A 15,806-nucleotide genomic window follows, 5' to 3' on the forward strand; every position below is an offset into this window, starting at 1 on the left:
CCTTTGGATGATTCTTTTTAAATGGATTGTTGCGTTTGATTACACGCCCCCCCCCCCCGCTGGGGGGGGGGGGCATTTAGAGGAGAGGGACACAGCCGTACCTCCCAGGGGAGTCAGCTGGGGTACATGGAAGCAGTGGCAGTTATCCAAAGCCAGGGTCAGGAGTAGAATGTTTTATTTCGTTTTTATTGGAAGGAAAACTCAACTCAAAGAGGTTGGGTACAGTGCCCTGGTCATGGGCTCCAAAAGGGAGACAAGATAAGAATGGATTGCAGATCCCTTTGATGTTGGAGCTTGAGCCCGATTAAGCTCACAAGCTTGGGGTAGATTCCTGGTGCAACTACCTTCTGTATGCGAGTTATTTACTGTCTCTCTGTGCCTCAGTTCCAGCCTTTATAAAATGGGGAGAATAATTGTATCTGCCTCAGAGGGTTGACTGGCACACAGTGTGGCCTCTGTAAATGTTACCAGATACTACTCTATATTTTTTTAACAAAAGAAAGAAATTTCCAGAGAGACCCAAAATGCTGGAACACTGGGGTTTCAGAGGATTTCAATAAAATCGCTTTGGCAGCAGAGATATAGGAAGGGAATCCAACTTAAGAGATGAGGCACTCTTAAAACATGTGCAAGAGTTTTAAATCCAAGCTCCCAAATGCTCTGTTAAAGGCAATGCCTTACTTCTTGGACTCATTTCTAGAAAATGAGCAGGGAGGGGTTTCACAGTCATAAATATGCCCAAAACATATATCTGGTTTATTTTTTTAATCAAACCACCACCCAACTTTAACCCTGTGTAAAATCCTAGACTAAAGGGATTCTGTGGAGTAACTGGTGATAAGAAATCTTTTTTTTTTTAATTTTTTTTTTCAACATTTATTTATTTTTGGGACAGAGAGAGACAGAGCATGAATGGGGGAGGGGCAGAGAGAGAGGGAGACACAGAATCGGAAACAGGCTCCAGGCTCTGAGCCATCAGCCCAGAGCCGGATGCGGGGCTCGAACTCACGGACCGCGAGATCGTGACCTGGCTGAAGTCGGACGCCTAACCGACTGCGCCACCCAGGCGCCCCTTTTTTTTTTTTAATTTTTTTTTTCAACATTTATTTATTTTTGGGACAGAGAGAGACAGAGCATGAATGGGGGAGGGGCAGAGGAAATCTTAAGAGCTTTATAAGAGGAAGAACAAAGCGGGGAAATCTGTGGAGCCCACGTACAGGGAAAGGAAGGAGAGGTGTGGTCCAGGCTGGGATACAGAGGGCTAACAATACATTTGGTATGAGAAGAGCACAGAAGTTATTTTTTCCCTGGAAACGTGGAGAGAGGAAGATGGGAAAAGATGGTAAGGTAGAGCCGTTTGGCTTTTTTCTGCCAAAAAGAAAGCTCATTTCAGAGAGGTGAGAGATGGGCAGAGAGCTCCTCTCCATTCTGATTGTTGGTCATAAGGTTATCAGGGTCACTGAAAGCACAATAATTCAAACAGATCCCTAAACCCCGAAAGTCCACAGATGGAGTGGGGCGGCTCACCAGCATCTGTCTGGACTCCACAGAAGAATGATGGGTCTCAAGAACCCTGTATGGTCTCTTAGCGTTGGTATTTCCACAGCCCAACCTACCTGGTGTTTTGTGTGCGTTGCTGACAGAATAAATATTTATTGAATTGAATTGTTAACTAGTCTACGTCTTCATTTCCTCCCAGAAGTGAAAATAAACATTATGTGAGTTTGTTTTGATATCATGTGAACCACAACTCTCAACTTTTTTTCTTGTGGCATCCTTTTCTCCATGGCTATATAAACTCCTTTAGGTGGAAAAAAAAATGGAGAATTCCTAGTTTTCCCTAATACTAATGTTTTCCTCTTTAAGTCAAATTGATCCCATGATATTAATCACCATATCAAGTATTTATGATAGAACTCTGGCTGAGGCTGGAACCATTTTCTGCAAGTTACAGCAGTTCACCACTGGAAATTATTTAGAATGCTTTTTGTTGGATGCAATAATTTTAAGTTTTACTCAAAATCATTGGACTGAGGCCTGAGGAAAAATAAGCTACTATATGTTAACAGGAGATAAAATGGGGGAAGGCTGATGGCCATGTTCCTGATAGTATCTCATCAGGATTTACTCTGCAGTTGTGGGGTTTGACAAACATGATTTGACCTGCATAAAATTCTAGTCTTGTTATGCTTTAGTGTGTGATAAGGAGATTTTTCACTGTCATTTTTTGTTTATATTATTCTACTCTCAGGGAATTTATTGCTGTTCTGTTATAAATGTTCCCTCACTCCACCCACTCACCCTCCACATGTTAAATCCCAGGAAGCTGGAGATTTAGGGTAGGATGGAAAAGAGTTGTTCAGGGGCATTTCCAGTTCTCTAGAAACTGGACTTGGTTAGAGGAGCCACGTCTAAGGACTCAAGAGTATAGAGGGCAAAGAGGAAGCTGCTAGAATCTAGCTCAACCCCAGGAGTTCCCTAGAGCAGGAGCCTCTGAAGAGGTGTTGACTTTCTAGACCTGTGTGTCCCAGCCAGAGCTGCTGGAACATTTTTCATACCTCTGGAGGGCCTGGGGCAAGCCTGGAAACCTCCTAAACCCAGCTGCTGGGCAGAAAGTTCTAGAGGGAGAATGTCAGAAGCCACTAGTTGGCTAGCTGTCTCCATGGAAGGATTAGTGCCCCTGAAGGCATGAGGAAGACAAAGTGGATGCAGTCACAGTGTGAGCTTGGCTGGGGTACTTTCTCTGAGCCCCCTGTTTCCTGACTGTAAAACAAGAGGGATAACTCCCACCCCCGTGTTGGATTTTTGTGAACAGTATGTAAGACAAGTGTAAAAATCCCTAGCACCCTGTTGGGTCATAGTAAGTCCTCAGTAAAGGTTACTTCTGGATGCGCTGCCAGGAAGCAAATAAAACAATGGAAGGTTTGGGTTTACAGTGTTAGTTTATCCGATTCCGACTGCCTGGCACACTCTACCATCCCTCCTCTGCCCCCTCCACTGTCTTTCCTAAGCCCCATTTTCTAAACTATTTTACTCATCGAGTGGACTTTGAACCAAAGCACACAATCTGAGGGGTTCATGCCCTGAGGTGGGCTTCCTGCCTTCAGAGTGGGCTGTGAGGAAATAGCTTCAGTGGAGAAGGGCAGCCTCCTTTGTAGCCGGCCTGCTTCTGAGGTGCTTGCCCCTGCATCCAACTTTCTGTCTGAAAGACTGCAGCTGAAGCCTTAGCAAACGGCCCGGCCCCAGGCCCGTTGGTGCCTGAGCCAGCAGGCAGGGTAGGGACTGGGGCCCTGCCTTTAACTCTCCCAGCAGACCTCTAATCAAATCGCTTCTCATCAACATTCCCCACCTCCTACATGGGCAGCCATTCTGTTTGATGTTCATGTTTTGTTCCTGTGTGTACTTCCAGAACCTTTATTATAGTTAAGGTTCTTTTCTTTTTTCAAGTATTTATTTGTTTTGGAGAGAGTACATGCGGGAGAGGGGCAGAGAGAGGGGGGACAGAGAGAGGATCTGAAGTGGGCTCTGTGCTGACAGGCTGACAGCAGAGAGGCAGATGTGGGGCTGGACCTCACCAACCAGAGATCGTGACCTGAGCCGATGTCGGACATTCAACCTACTGAGCCACCCATGTGCCCATATATATAGTTAGGGTTCTTATGTTTTAAATATATAACTATGTATTATATACATAGTTTATATATAAATATGTAATTTATATAACTCCTCCTGTTGCTCAGCTCATTCTGTTTCTTGCTTTTGCCCTAAACTGGTTGTGTGGGTTTTTGTTTTAGTTTTATCTGAGTATCCTTGACACACAATGTTACATTAGTTTCAAGTTACAAGGTAGTGATTGGACAAGTTTATGCCATTCTGCTGTACTCACGAATGTAGCTACCATCTGTCATCATACAACCACGCAACACTGTTACAGTATCATTGACTGTAGCCCTTATGCTGTGCCTTGTATTCCTGTAACTTCATTCCATAACTGGAAGCCTGTTTTCCCACTCCCCCTTGCCCATTTTGCCCAGCCCCATACTCCTTTCCTCTGACAACCAATGGTTTGTTCTCTGTACTTATAGGTCTGATTCTGCTTTTTTAAACTGGTTGTTTTCACTTTGTTCATGTCATCCTGTGTCTGCTGTGTACTGTGCTCCACAGAGATCTCTGTACATTTTACTATCTGCTCTTTGGTGACGGTTTTGGAGATGGCACCAGTTATGCTGCAGTTACACAAATAGGCTGCTCTGAATAGCTTCCTCCACTTCCTGCCTAGGAGGATTTCTTTGGGATCCATACCCCACGGCAGAATTGCTGGTCCCAGGGATGTGTATCCTTACATCTAAAGACTGCCAGATTGCTTTCCTGTGGGACTGGCATGCTCTACTCTCCCTGACCTCTACACCCACACAGATGTGAATCCCCAAATCCTTACTCCTGTCTTGCAGCATTATCCAGCTTTCCAGTAGGTATGAAATGTCATCTCATTATTCGATCTTGTATTTTTCCAATAACTGCAGACTTTGGTATATTCACTTTTGAGGTTTTCTCCTCCCTAATTGCATGTTCACTTCATTTGCTCTTTTTTAAACATTAGGTTTACTCTATTTTTCCTGATTTTCAGGAGTTCTAGGTATTGATCTGTGACCAATTTTATCTTCTGATTATGTGTGTTAACTCAATCCTTCATTGAACAGAAATCCTTCATTTGGTATAATCAAATTAATCTCTGTCTCTCTTTTTTTTTTTTTTTTTTTTTTTTTTGCCTTGTGATTTGTGCTTTTGAAAGTTTACATAAGAGTTTATTAATTTGGTGAGGCGCCTGGGTGGGTGGCTCAGAAGGTTAAGCGTCCAACTCTTGATCTCAGCTCAGGTCATGATCTCATGGTTCATGAGTTTGAGACCTGCATCAGGCTCTGCGCTGGCAATGCAGAGCCTGCTTGGGACTCTTTCTCTCTCTCCCTGTCTCTTTGCCCCTTCCCTGCTCATGTGCATACTCTCTCTCAAAAGAAATAAATAAACATTTTTAAAAAGAGTTTATTAATTTTATTAATTTGAAGCTTATCATCTCCAGCACTCATCACCAGAAATTCAGACATTGGTACTGTTCTCTCTACCTTTTAAGCAATAATAAATTTGTGACCTGGGGCTATGCCATTCACCTGTCTGGATCACCACTTCCTCATCTATAAAATAAGAGATTTGATCCACCTCATCTCTGAGGTTCCACACAATTCTAAACACATTGATTCAGTTTCAGTTCAGTGAAATGTTTTGATTCAACGAAGGGGCAGGCAGATGGGACAGAGGTGCAGAGGCAGGAATCGCAGGAATCTGCAAGATTCTGGACCAGAACTGAGGAGGCAGGAGTCATGGGAGATGAGGTTTTATACAGCGTAATGGCCATCTGAAAAGTTTGGGCTCTCCTCTTTTGTCACAGCAGGGTAGGGGCTGGGGGCACTGGAGGTTTCTGAGTAGAAGGCAACTGTGGTATAATAAAAAAAAAAAAAAAAAAACCCAGATATTTCATCTTTATTCCAGTTCCTGGCATACAGCTCCCAAAACCTTTGGAATCCCCTGAGTGAGGAGAGCCTTTTGTATGCTAATGAGATGACTGATGGCTGGGGACTACTAGATAGCTTCAGAAAAAGGACTGGCAGTCAGAAAATCCAAGGCATGAATAGAGAATTGGAACTTTCAGTCTCCCCTCAACCTCGTGGGAGGGGAGACGGGTGAGAGGTTGAGTTAATCAGCAATGGCCAATAATTTAATCAATCATGCCTATGTGACAAACCCCCCTAAATGCTGGGGTTCAGAGAGCTTCTAGTTTGGTGAACACACTGAGGTACTGGGAGGGAGTTGTGCCCAGAGAGGGCATGGAAGCTCTACACACCCCCTGGCCCCCTGCATGCCTTGCCCTATGCATGTTGTCTGCTTGGCTGTCCCTCAGTTGTATCCTTTATAATATACCAGTAATAGTAACTAAAGCACTTCTCTGACTTCTTTGAGTTTTATCCAACCCGTGGAGGAGGTCTGTCAAATCCCCAGTTTATAGCTGGTTGGTCAGAAGTAGAGGTGCCCAGGACTGGCAGCTGGCACCTGAAGTGAGGGCCGTCCTGTAGCACTGAGCCCTTTTACTGGTGAGGTCTGGTGCTCATTCCAGGTAGGTAGTGGCAGACTTGAACCGAATTGTTGGGCACCCAGTCTGTAACCCCAGAGAACTGGAGAATTGGTTGATGTGAGGGAAAAAAACTGTCAGTGACATAGGGAAGTCACAGTTTTGGAAGATGAGCAGAAATGGATGGGAGACAGAAGACACCCCCCCCCCCCCCAGGAAGAGGATGGAGAAGAGCCTGGGCAGCAGTCTAGGGTGAGGTGGTCACTGAACTGTGATGGGGGGAGAAAGGCTGAGTCCATGGGAAGGCTTCAGCGGGCAGGCAGGATGGCATGGGGCCAAGAGAGTAAACTCTGGGGTGACCACCTGGGATCAAGTCCCCTCTCTGTGGACTGACAGCAGGTTATTTCATCTCTTGAAGCCTCCATTTCCACATGCTTAAGATGGGTGCGATGATGGTCTTCACCACATGGGTTGTTGTGGGGTTGAAAGGACATGGTGGCACACGGGAGGCGCTTAGCACAACGTCGGCTCTCGGTAAGGTGTTAGGAAGTGCTGGCGGTGCTCACCTTCTGTTGGCAGGGGTGACTCAGGAGAGGGTGTAATCAAAAGATGACTAAGAGGGTTCAGGCCAGGGGCACCGGGAGTCAGCAGTTTGACACTACCACACGGGAGCACGGACTCTTCTACTGAACCTTACCCCCTGACAGCTGAAGCCTGCTATTTACCGCACAGAATTGCAGTCTAAAGGCTTCTCCTGAGCTGATTGGACAGGACTGGGCCCTGTGGCCTGTGGCAGACAGGGGCCGTGGAAAGAGATTTGGACGAGACATCACCACACCCAGGTTTTACTGCTTGTCTCTTCCCACTCATTAGCTATGTGAGTTTGGCCGCCAGATTCCTCATCTGTAGGATGGGGGACTGGAGGGGGTGGTCTGTTGCATGTCACTCCTCAGCAGCTCAGGCCCCGCCCAGACCTCCATCTTGCTTCAAATCTGCTAGTGTAACTTGATTTGTCCCAGAACTTAATTTTACATACAAGTCTCAGTTTGCGTGACAACTCTCTTAGGTCTCTGTCACATTTGCTGTTACGACAGCTATTTCCTTGTGGAGAGATGGATTGGGTCTTCTCCCAGGTACCTTGAGATGGCCACTGTTTCCAGATAGAGGTTCACAGGATTTGGATGGAGCATTACTCTATATGTAATAGAAGGTGATGGCCTAAGGAATGGTAGGGTGATGAGCCCAGTTTCAAGCCTGTTGTCTTTGAGGCTCAGTTATTCATTTACTCCACAAATACTCACTAAGAACTGCATGCGCCAGGCTCTCTGCTAAGTGCCAAGGACAGCGGATCAGACCTGCTAGGGAGAAACCTGCTATTCAGTGGATAGAGGGACAGTGCCCTTTTGAGCCCTTGTTGACCACATAGGCTGAGCAAGACCTATGAAGGTGGGGCATAAGCAAAGCAAAGCAAAAATGACTGAAATTCTAACACCTGAGCATGGGAGTTCAGGAACCAAAATCTGGTCTGCAGAAGACACAACATCAAGCCTTAATTTATGTGTCACAGATGCCCAAATGGATGATTGCCATGTTTCCTCTTCTCCACAGAAAACTAATCCCTAAGCAAGGGGAAGTCACCTTATATTCAGGTGCTTACAAAGTCTCTCACATCAAAGAAACTCTCAGAATTACTTTATCTTCTATAGCAAATCCATGTCCAGGAAAGACAAATTAACAATGCTAATTTGGAAAGTTTGAAAGAGGTATACTGATAACAATGGTTTTGTTGTTGTTGTTGTTGTTGTTTAAGGCAAAGTAAGTTAGTAGCTATTCATAGAGCTCAGACCTCAGAAGTTTTGAGACTCTGGGTGGTTGTTGATCCCCAAGCCTCAGTGATGTCAGTGGCCCCCACTCCATCCTGTGGCTGTGGTCATGGCCTTTCTACTTCCTCTCTTCCAGAGTGAGTTCTACACCAGAGCTGGGCGGGGTGAGACCGGCCTCAAACACAGAGGGAGGAAGCAAAGGCGGTTTCTTTGCTCATCTTGTCCTTGTTCTGGCCTCTGTGTTTACCCAACTGAAAATTGGAAAACAAACAAAAAGAAACAAATCACACAGTGAGCTGGAAGCTTTCTGCTCTTCAGTTACAGATACATCTGAATACTGTGTGAACTCCTTCAGTGTCTTTTCTTCAACCACATAACTAGAATTTGAAAATTCTCTGACACCTCTTTTCCCTCACTTGAATAATCGATTCCATATATAATCCACACATTAGCCAGAGCCCTCTAGCCCCTCAGAGATATAGTTAAACCTGCATGGAAGTCCATCCGTCGAATAGATAATTCTAAATGTAATGCTGATATATGTATTTTGCACATAGAGAGTTTGTAAATTTTTCCATCTGATGTGGGAAATGGGAAATGCTGTCTGTTCAGTACCTGTTCATTCATTCGGTCAACAAACATTGAAGTGTACGTGAGCTGGGCCGTGCCCCAGGATCTTTTCTGTCATTTAGTCAGAGGCCACATTCACCTGCCAGGACCACCATGCCCTGGCCCATGGCTAAGGGGCCAGGGAGAGCACAACCCAACACCGGAAATGGTCCACAGCTCCAGAAATGTATCAACTAAACCAAACCGAGTTTGTAGTCCTGTCCTCTTAAAGTCCTTGTTGAGTTTCCCTGAGTGATCGGCAACTGAGCCCCATTGTGTAATAGGTCAGGCTCTCCCCTCAACCCTTAGATGAGAGGGTGTACTGCTGCCTCCAGTCCTTAATGAGATGAGCTAGTGTGTCAATGACTAGCTGAATACAGATGTTGTGGATTTCTGACAAATGGCTTTTTGACATTATTACAATTGATTTCTGTGGATTAAAACAATTTATTTTCTTCTGTGTCATGCATACTGCACTGCCCTTAAATAATTTCCTTCCTTTTTCTTCTAACATCATGTTTAAGCCTCTTGTCTTCACTTAGAAGATTTGACTACCTCAGCCCTCATGTTTTCATTGCCTCACGTGTGTATACAGTTGCAGCCACTTGCCTGTGAGCTTCCCCTAACTGGTGCCAGAGAGGTAAAGCTCCCACTCTGAGCGCCTTTGGTCCTGAGCGAGCAGCCTGTGCCCATGTCTTTGCTGGGCTATTTCACAAACACCCCTGTCTGTGGTTCCCATATGTCTTATGTATGCACGGATGGATGCGTGCATGCATGCACTCATGTCTTGCCCTCTCCCTGTCTGTCTCTCAGCTTCCTGAGGACAAGGACTTCCTGGGGACTTGTTACTTGACACTCTAGAACCCTGTAAGAAACCAGTTGAATGATACCCATCCCTTCCAGGTATTTACATCAGTGGCAGTTTGACAGAATGGTTAAGGCCCTGGATGCTTAAGCCTCGCTACCTTTGTTCATACCTCAGCTCTGTCACTTGCTAGTTGTGAGAGCCCTGTGCCTCCATTTCCCCATCTAGGAAAAGGGCAGATAATAGCACCTACCTAATAACATTATAAGAATTAAATAAGTTAATATGTGAATAGGGCTGGGCTACGTAGCATGAAGATCTTAACTATTAACATTTCTTTTTGTCATATTTTTTGTGTTTAAAAAAAACTTTCTTGAAATTTCCCTTATGTCAAATCATTAGTAATTTTTACAGTCCTCTGTGAACAAAGCTGAGGCTCTGAAATGTCCCCTTACTAATTCAGACATAGGCATCCTTTGATAGTTGGGTATCCTCAGCAGATTTCCAATATAAAGAGACTCTAAAAGTTCCATTTTCTCCCTAACTGCCATCATGAAATCTAAATAATGTTCCCATGTATATACATAAGACACAGAACAGTTCAACCAGCTTTAAAAAAAAAAAAAAATCTTCATTCACAAAGGTCAGTAAGATATTAGTGGAAATCTAAATTTAAAATAGAAAATGAGGGGCGCTTGGGTGGCTCAGTCGGATGAGTGACCAGCTCAGGTCATGATCTTACGGTTTGTGAGTTAGAGCCCCATATTGGGCTCTGCACTGACAGTGCGCAGAGATTCTGCCCTCTCTCTCTACCCCTCACCTGCTCGCTCTCTCTCTCTCTCCCAAAAATAAGTAAAAGCAAACTAAAACACACACACACACAGAATGAAAACAAGGGAACCAGGCCAATTGCCCTGAGAGGGTCAGCCAGGAATGGTAATGCAGTTGGCTAAGCTTCCAAGCAGCTTGATTTCTCTCATTTCACAAAATATCGTGTAATAACTATTAACCAAGTTGTAAAAAATAAAATCCTGCCTTGCTCTGAAAAGTTTTAATGGCTCATGTACCAAATCAGAGAGTAAGGTGGAGCCCATTTAAATGGACAGGTGGAGTGGGTGGTTTTATCATTCATTCAGTAAACATCTGCTGGGCACTGATGCCAGGCATTCATCCGGTGTCACCAAGGATGCAGGGATAGTCAATGCCACTCTTGTCTGTGGGAGAAAGATGTGTGAGCAGACAGCCACAGCAAGGTCATGTATTGTCAGAGCTGTGCATGCAAGGTATGTCAGAGTGTGGTATCTACAGTGGAGGTGCCACAGAAGTCTTCACAGGGAGATCACACTTGAGCAGCATCTAAGGCATCTCATTGAGTGTGGGTGGTTTAGTGTTCCTGGAACTGAGCGCATCTGAAGTTTGGCAGAAGAAATGAACCAGCTCAGGGAGATCAGGATTTCAGTGGGAGGTAGGAGGCCTTGGAGGGACCTTGGAGGGACTCAACGCAGGGGCTAGAAGCAGTTGCACGCGCGTTTTCAGAAATGCATTCTGATGGCCTGCGGTGGCAGGAGGTTTGTGAGCCTGGTGGCCAGGAGGCTGACTTGAAGACTCCAGAAAGGTGTGGGTGAGAAGTGAGGAGGCAGAGGGGGCAATGGGAATGTGGTAGAGAAGACCACCTGAGAGAGGATGATGTAGGAGCAGAAGCAACAGTCCTTCCTGGCTGGTTGGCCGTGAGTGGGAAGCCAGGGGGACAAGGGGAGGGCTGCCCAGGCATCTCCCTGCTTCTCTGGGTGTTCTTAGGAGTTGTAAAGGCTCTCTCCTAACCCTGGGACCATGTGCATCCTCACAGGTGTCTTACAGCCTTAATGGCAAGAAGTGTCCTTCTCTGCTGGCCGTCTACCTGGAGGGGACTCCTCAATGGCCAGCAGACAGGCAGGAGTGGGGAAGCATGGGGAGGGTGACGGAGAAAGGACAGTGACCACCAGACCACTGCCAGACAGTTCCATACAATGTCCCCTGAAATAAGAAACAGGAAAGGGGAACAGGCCTCTGGGCCACTGGCCCTGTCCCAGTGGGCACGTTTTCAGTGTCTGTTGCCCACCTTGCCTTGCTTCAAGCCAGGCAAGCCTGAAATGGAGAGGGGGAGGGGTCATTTCAAATCTTGGAAAAAAATCTATATTTTCTTGTAGCGCTTGGAATAAAAACTCTGCTTCAGGTAGAGTCTGACCAAGGATGCTACACCAGGAGCTTGTCAGAACTGGGCCGCTGTGGCCTCTTCACAGCTTGATTTTGGAACATGCTGCCCAGTTGAGAATGCAGGCTTTGTGTGAAGTGACGCCTAACAGGTTCCTGGCCCGTGAGGATTTCTCAACAACCAGGCATTTGCACCTTCCTTGCCTTCTATGGCCAAGTTTCCTGCTAAAATTACCACTCTGTGCCTGCTGTGACCATTCATCAGAGGCTTTCAAAACAGAACTCTTTGCCAGTTTGGTACTAGAGGTCAGAGAGACTGCAGTTTCTCATTGCAGCACACACAAGACATGATGATGCTAGTACAGAATTCTAGGTTACGTGGAGGAGGCTGCTGGTGGCAACCAGCAACAAGTCCAGCCTTGGAAATTACTTCTCTGTCACTTTCCTCCTCTCCTACCAGTTATTTATTTACTTGTTCATTTATTCAGTAAATATTTACCAAATATTACCCCTGTGTTAGGGACATTTAAAAAAATTTTTTTAACGTTTATTTTTGAGACAGAGAGAGACAGAGCATGAACGGGGGAGGGTCAGAGAGGGGGAGACACACAATCTGAAACAGGCTCCAGGCTCCAAGCTGTCAGCACAGAGCCCGACGCGGGGCTTGAACTCACGGACCGTGAGATCATGACCTGAGCCGAAGTCGGCCACTTAACTGACTGAGCCACCCAGGCGCCCCTGGGGACATTTTAAATAAATTACGGGAGTCAATGCATATTGTTTAATAATGCATATTGTTTATCGCTTTGATCAATCAACTGTAAATGGACAGATCAGAAAGGGAAAATTTCTATCAAGACAGTATGGTATCGGTACATAGACAAATGTAATAGAATAGAGAACCCAGAATTGGACCCACAAATATATAGCCAACTAATCTTTGATGAAGCAGGAAAGAGTATCCAATGGAAAAAAGTCTCTTTACCAAATGGTGCTGGGAGACTGGACAGCAACATGCAGAAGAATGAAACTAGACCACTCTCTTACACCACACACAAAAATAAACTCAAAATGGATGAAAGACCTGAATGTGAGACAGGAAACCATCAAAATCCTAGAGGAGAAAACAGGCAACAACCTCTCTGACCTCGGCCGCAGCAACTTCTTACTCAACACGTCTCCAAAGTCAAGGGAAACAAAAGCAAAAATGAACTATTGGGACCTCATCAAGATAAAAATCTTCTGCACTGCAAAGGAAATAATCAAAACTAAAAGGCAACCGACAGAATAGGAAAGGATATTTGCAAGTGATATATCAGACAAAGAGTTAGTATCCAAAATCTGTAAAGAACTTACCAAACTCTACACCTGAAAAACAAATAATCCAGTGAAGAAAAGGGCAGAAGACATGAATAGACACTTTTCCAGAGAAGATGTCCAGATGGCCCACAGTCACATGAAAAGATGCTTAATATCACTCATCATCAGGGAAATACAAATCAAAACCACATTAAGATACCACCTCACACTTGTCAGAGTGGCTAAAATGAACAACTCAGGAAACAACAGATGTTGGCAAGGATGTGGAGAAACGGAAACCCTCTTGCACTGTTGGTGGGAATGCAAACTGGTGCAGCCACTCTGGAAAACAGAATGGATGTTCCTCAGAAAATTAAAAATAGATCTACCCTATGACCCAGCAATAGCACTGCTAGGAATTTACCCAAGGGGTACAGGAGTGCTGATGCATAGGGGCACTTGTACCCCAAAGTTTATAGCAGTGTATCAACAATAGCCAAATTATGGAAAGAGTCTAAATGTCCATCAACTGATGAACGGATAAAGAAGATGTGGTTTATATATACTATGGAATACTGCTTGGCAATGAGAAAGAATGAAATCTTGCCATTTGCAACAATGTGGATGGAACTAGAGGGTATTATGCTAGGTGAAATAAGTCAGAGAAAGATATATGTTTTCGCTCATAAGTGGATCTTGAGAAACTTAACAGAAGACCATGGGGGAAGGGAAGGGAAGAGGAAAAAAGTTTCAAACAGAGAGGGAGGGAGGGAAACTACAAGAGACTCTTAAATACAGAGAGCAAACTGAGGGTTGATGGGGGAGGGTGAGGAAGAGGGGAAACTGGGTGATGGGCATTGAGGAGAGCACTTGTTGGGATGAGCACTGGGTGTTGTATGTAAGCGATGAATCATGGGAATCTACTCCCAAAGCCAAGAACACACTAGCCAACTTGACAATAAATTATATTTTTTTAAAAAAAAGGGAAGATTCTCCATAAAAGTAAAATATTCCAGAATAATGAAAGACCTTCATAGAAATCTATTGGATGGCCACTGACTTCTGTGTCTCCTGCAGACGCTGAAGAAATCCTGGCATCAAGGCTCAGGCTGACACACTCCTACACCAAGGGCTTTCTTTCTCTCAATTTCACCCTGAGGAGTGTCCTCATTATTTCTTCTGTTCATCCACTTACTCGTACCAGTGCCTCAGTACCAATGGGCACATTTGTTTACGGGTGAAAGGAGGCAATGAATAAATAGCAGCACCTCCTAAGAAGAGCCTTAGGAAAGAAAAAACATGAAAGTTGGCACAGAGGACAGTGTGGTCAGGCAGCAGAGCATCAACGCTGAATTCAGTAGCAGATTCCAGCCACAATATACATGGAACAAACATGGGAAATAAAAGTCAGAAAGGATTCTTCCTTCTTTCTTTGAAAGCATTGCCTCTAACGTTTGTTACTCACTGAGAATATATTTTATTGTTGTTAGAAGTCAATAAATCAATTCTGCACATAATCATTAGGGCAAGCATGAAAAACAATTTCATCTCCAGTGCCAGCTGTAGTTGATTGACAGTAACTCCCTGTAGGGCTAAGGTAAGAAGGATTCTGAGGCTCAGTCCAAACCGAGTGGGAAAGATCAATTAAGTTAATTAGTTGGCATCTTTCATGGACAGAGGAAGAGGTAGGGAAGAAGGGGAGAATGGTATTATGATATCATGCATTTGTTTGCAGTGTATCCAAGAGACAGTGATTGAATGTTAGCTTAAATTCTGTTTAGCACACAGTGCATTTGGAAATAAAATGATAAGAGATATAGTCACCTCATAATCACCTGAAAATAAGGAAATTGTTTACCCACAAAGGGAAGGTAGATTTTGGCCTGTATTCAGAATTCATGAGAATGATAACCGAAGTGTAGACACAAGCTTTCCCTCAGTCCTCACTGCAGGGTATTTTTAATAATCCAGGGAGAAACTTGGAGTCAGAAGTCTTAGAATATCTTCATTCTTCCAGTACTGCTTCATATGACCTGAAAATCTCTCTGGGCTTTATCTTTAGTCAACAGAGTTTCTCCAAAGCCACTAGACTTTGACAAACTATCCACATCAAATGTAAATATTAACATACCCCTAAAGAAGATGTTAAACGAATCAGACTCTGTTCCTCAGAGTTAATTTAATAAGAGGATTTTGAATCAGATCTCTTCCTGTCCTTACATTTTCATTTGTTTTTAGCTTTAAATGGCAGCAGCATTTCAGGTGTTCAGGTGGTTGAACATGCTGGGCTGGGCTGGATGGAAAGTGAGGAAAGTTTTTTTCATAGAAGAGTAATAGTTTTTTTTTTTCTTTTTTGTCTTTTTAAATAGTGTTTTAGGCTTCTTCTGCATGAAGAAAGCAGTGAGGGTGGGGAGCCAGGGCTAAACCAGGTGCACGTATTAAATTTCTCTGATTTCAATGGTGGAGGTCATTTTGTTTGGTTCAGCTCTCTTAAGTTACAGAAAAGTGCATTTGGTGAAATTTAGTGTTTATGGTAAAAATATACAAGATTGTCAGATCTAGAATCAGTGAATGAATAGGGCTTGTAGACAAAGGAACCCAATATTAGAAATGTAATGTTTGGAAAGCAAAAATAAAAGAGAGAAGGAGAAAGCATAAGAATATGATTTAGGTCAGGGGCACCTGGGTGGCTTAGTCGGTTGAGCACCCGACTTCGCCTTAGGTCATGATCTCGTGGTTCATGAGTTTGAGCCCCACATCAGGCTCTCTGCTGTCATTGCAGAGCCCACTTCAGATCCTCTGTACCATCCCCCACCCCCACTCCTGCTGTCTGTCTCTGTCCCTCTCAAAAATAAACAAACATTAAAACACTTAAAAAAATATGATTTGGGTCAGAAAAAACACTTGCCTGATGTGAGGATTATAGCAATAAGAGCCGGTAACAGTTTAGCTCAGATCA

The 15,806-nt window shown here is 44.4% G+C and overlaps 1 protein-coding gene across 2 annotated transcripts in view; it reads left to right on the top strand.

Moving 5' to 3' along the window:
- The window catches only part of NT5E (5'-nucleotidase ecto), a 51,057-nt gene that overhangs the window by 601 nt on the left and 34,650 nt on the right, over positions 1–15,806 (top strand). The gene's annotated exons all lie outside the window — the stretch shown is intronic.

This window comes from Puma concolor, chromosome B2, assembly GCF_028749965.1.
Source record: "Puma concolor isolate L17-30 chromosome B2, mPumCon1.1.hap2, whole genome shotgun sequence".
Classification (NCBI taxonomy): domain Eukaryota; kingdom Metazoa; phylum Chordata; class Mammalia; order Carnivora; family Felidae; genus Puma; species Puma concolor.